A 4251-nucleotide genomic window follows, 5' to 3' on the forward strand; every position below is an offset into this window, starting at 1 on the left:
TTGGTAAGTTTTGAATGAATGTATTTGAGGTGCTTTGAATGGCATATTGGTTGGTTGATTTAAGACTCTGGAATTGGTCATTACATGCATGTTTTGGTAAGATTTTTATGTCTTGATTATGTACACATAATGTATGCATGATTAGGTATTGGAAATGGCTTGATTTTGGGAAAATTTATGTCCACATGGCCTAAGACATGGGCATGTGACTCAGTCGTGTGTGACACACGGTCTGGTGACACAACCCTATAGGTTTTATTGCATGCAAGTCACTTACTTACACGGCCTGACACATGGGCGTGTGACACAACCATGTGACCCTACTCAAAGAGTTACATGGTTGAGGACATGGGCAGGGACACAACCGTGTGTCCCTAGTTCAAAGGTTACACTACCTGAGACACGGGCGTGTGTCTCAGCCGTGTGAGGCACACGACCTGGCCACATAGCCGTGTGGCCCTTGTAGTTAAATTTTTCTAACTTTTTCTTAAACTTTCCAAATGTTTCCAATTTAGTCTCAAATTGTTTCTAATGTGTTACAAAGGGCTCGAGGGCTTGATTTAGAGATGATATGTATGCGAATGAATGTGTTATAATATGTTTTTGATGATATATGAAATGTATGTTTTAATGTTTTGTTTTTACGGTAATACTCTATAACCCTAATTCAGTGACGGATATGGGTCAGGGGTGTTACACTGACTAGACGACGGCTAATGGACATAATAATTGAAAAGTGCATGTTTAATTTAGATCCTGACCTGACTATATTAAAGGTTCATACTTTGACGAGCTCTATTATCTTTCATAGTTTTTAGATTTATGTGATTAAATTGTTTCAAACTTGATCTGTCACTATTGCTTCACATGAATTCTAAGTAACCCTTAGTTTAATATGGTTAGTGAAATGCATATTTCACTAAGTAAAAGATTTCGAAAAGACTTAATTTGTTTTCCAAACTCATGAAAGATCTAGTTGCCATGGAATGTTTTCCAGACACTGTTAAGCATTTGAAAAATAAACCAAGTTGAATAGTGTAATTATCCTAGCATAGTCATGTTATTGATTGTTGAGTTTTGTGTTTTTGCTGCTAAACTCACCTCATACATTTCATTTCATACTTTGCATTTAAATTAAATTGGATTAGGGATCATCTTGCATTTAAATAATTTAATTTAGCTTAAAATTCATCACTCAAAATATTGTATTTTTATCACCAAATTGTTAACTTTAATTTTACAATTACTTGATTAACCCTGTGGAGACGATAACTCTTTTACTTACTTTATTTCTTGATAACGACTTTGTACACTTGGACAAACCTGAGCATTACAAGTTTTGGTGTCGTTGTCGGGGATTGTTGTATTAATCATTTTTCGAAAAATTATTCTTTACATTTTGGTTTTTTTATCTGACTTCTAACTTTGCTAATTTATTCTTAGTTCTTTATTTTTTTGTAATTTATTTTTTAGGTGTTTATGAGCACAGATCGAATTATCGATTTATTACCCATAAACCCTAAAATTGAGTGAACGTTTAGACAGAGAAGATGTGAACGATCAGCTCAAAGACAAGTTGAGATGGACCTTGGAAATCAAAATGATGGACAAGAAAATGGAGCCCATCATGTGCACAATCCCATCCTTATTGTGGATGACATGGATCGTGCCATAAGACAGTATGCTGTGCCACTCTTTAACAAGTTAAATCCAAGAATTAGGAGACCAAAAATTGAGGCACCCTAAATTGAATTGAAACCAATGATGTTTCAAATGCTCCAAACAGTAGGCCAGTTTAGTGGAATGCCTACGGAAGATCCACACCTTCACCTTCGATTATTCATGGAGGTGAGCAATTCTTTTAAGATAGCTAGTGTGACTGAAGATGCATTGAGGTTGAAGTTGTTTCCATACTCGTTACGAGATTGAGCACGAGCATAGATTAATTCATTGCTCCCAAGTTCAATATCAACTTGGCAAGAATTAGCAGAATGATTTTTGGTTAAGTATTTTCCAGCAAGCAAAAATGCTAAGTTGCAAAAATGATATAACCACTTTTTCACAATTGGATGATGAATCCTTGAATGAGGCATGGGAAAGATTCAAGGAATTACTTTGTAAGTGTCCTTATCATGGGATTCCACATTGCATCCAGTTCGAGACATTTTATAATGGTCTCAATGCACACACAAGATTTATGGTAGATGCTTCTATGAATGGTGCTCTATTGTCTAAGTCTTATAATGAGGATTACTAGATCATTGAGAGGATCGCTAGTAACAACTATAAATAGCCAACAAATCAAGCAACTTCAAGAAGACTAGTAGCTAGAGTGCACGAAGTGGACACACTTACATCACTCTCAGCTCATGTATATTCTATTTCTTCAATGTTGAAACAGTTTACCGCTAATGGTTTAAATAATTTTACAGCCCAACCATTGAGTCAATTTGAGGTTATTTCCTGCGTATATTGTGGGGATGGTCATTCTTTCGAGAATTGTCCATCAAATCCTGAATCAGTATATTATGTAAGGAACCAACACCAAAATAGAATTGGACAAGGACCACAGTCCAACTTCTAAAATCATTCATGGCGTAAACATCTGAACTTTTCTTGGAGTCACCGAGGAAATGGACAAACAACAACTACATGCAGCATAAACCCAACCAACCCCAAGGGTTCAACCAACAAGCTCCAAAACCACCTCAAGTCAAGTCATCTAATAGTTTGGAGAACTTGTTGAAGGCAAACATGGTAAAGAATGATGCCTTATTCCAAAGCCAAGCAGTGACACTAAAGAATTTGGAGAGCCAAATGGGTTAGTTAGCTACGGAGCTTCGTAACTGATTGCAAGGAACCTTGCCGAGCGATACAGAAAATCCAAGGAATTTGGGTAAGGAACACTGCAAGGTGGTAGCTTTGCGAAGTGTTAAGACTTTGGAGCCCAAGACAGTTGTGATTGACGATGAACTTATTGAGAAGAAGGAAAGTGATTGACAGTTGAAATTCCTACACCAGCAGAGCTAGAACTTACGAAGTCCGATGAGGTAAAATCTAACCCAATAAATTCTGAAAAGCTAACATCTTCTTTGGATATAGATTTATCTTTTTAGAAAATTTGTTCGATTCAACCCAAAGTTCCAACACCTCCGTATCCTCAAAGGTTCCAAACAAATAAGCATAAATAAGAGGTGCAATTAAAGAAGTTTTTGGATGTTCTATAGCAACTGCACATCAACATCCCATTGGTAGAGGCTTTAGAGCAAATGCTTAATTACATGAAGTTCATGAAGGACATTTTGTCGAAGAAGAAAATACTTAGTGAGTATGAGGATGTCACTTTAAGAAAGGAGTGTAGCGCGTTTTTACAAAACAAGCTACATCAAAAACTGAAAAACCTTGGAAGTTTTACCATACCCTGTAATATCGAAGAATCTTACTATAGTAAAGATTTGTGCTACTAAGCAGTGAGCATTATCAATTTGATGTCCAAGTCTATTTTCAAACTGCTGGAAATTGGCGAAGTAAGACCCACTACTGTAACACTTCAACTGGCGGATCGATCTTTAGCATACCCAGAAGGAAAGATCAATGATGTTTTGGTAAGAGTTGATAAATTCATTTTTTTCTGCTGATTTCATTGTCTTAGATTTTAAAGCAGATATGGAAGTGCCAATCATCTTAAGGAGACCTTTCCTAGCTACGGGAAGAAAGTTAATAGACGTTCAAAAAATGAGAACTAACGATGAGAGTTTAGGACGATCATGTAACATTTAATGTTCTTAAAGCAATTAAATTTCCTAATTTGGCAGAAGAATGTTTAGTGATGGAGGAGCTAAAAACCTTAGTTTCTATGGAATGGGAGACTGATTTTGTGAATGAATGATTTCGCGAAGGACCCATTGGAGAACAACTTAGGGTCTGTACCATTGGAAGATGAAGAAGGTAATGAAAATAAGGCTTTGATGGAAGCCAATCCAAAGAGCTATGTTCAACCAGCACAATTTGAACCGCTAGAATTGGAAGTTAGAGAGTTTGCACAACCGAAGTTGTTAATTGAAGAACCACCAAAACTCGAACTTAAGGTACTTCCTTACAATTTAAAATACCTTTATTTAGTAGCAGTTCTACTTTTCCTGTGATTGTTTCAACAAAATTAACAAAACACCAAGAGGAGCAACTAATTGTTCTTTTAAAGAAATTTAAAAGGGCAACCGATTAGACCATAGCTAATATTTAAGGTATAAA

The 4251-nt window shown here is 36.1% G+C and overlaps 1 non-coding gene across 1 annotated transcript; it reads right to left on the reverse strand.

Moving 5' to 3' along the window:
* Positions 1 to 2032: 2032 nt before the first annotated feature.
* On the reverse strand, positions 2033 to 2139 carry LOC121217515 (small nucleolar RNA R71). The gene has a single exon (XR_005913607.1). It is a non-coding gene; the product is annotated as a small nucleolar RNA R71 (small nucleolar RNA).
* Positions 2140 to 4251: the final 2112 nt, after the last annotated feature.

This window comes from Gossypium hirsutum, chromosome A02, assembly GCF_007990345.1.
Source record: "Gossypium hirsutum isolate 1008001.06 chromosome A02, Gossypium_hirsutum_v2.1, whole genome shotgun sequence".
NCBI lineage: Eukaryota > Viridiplantae > Streptophyta > Magnoliopsida > Malvales > Malvaceae > Gossypium > Gossypium hirsutum.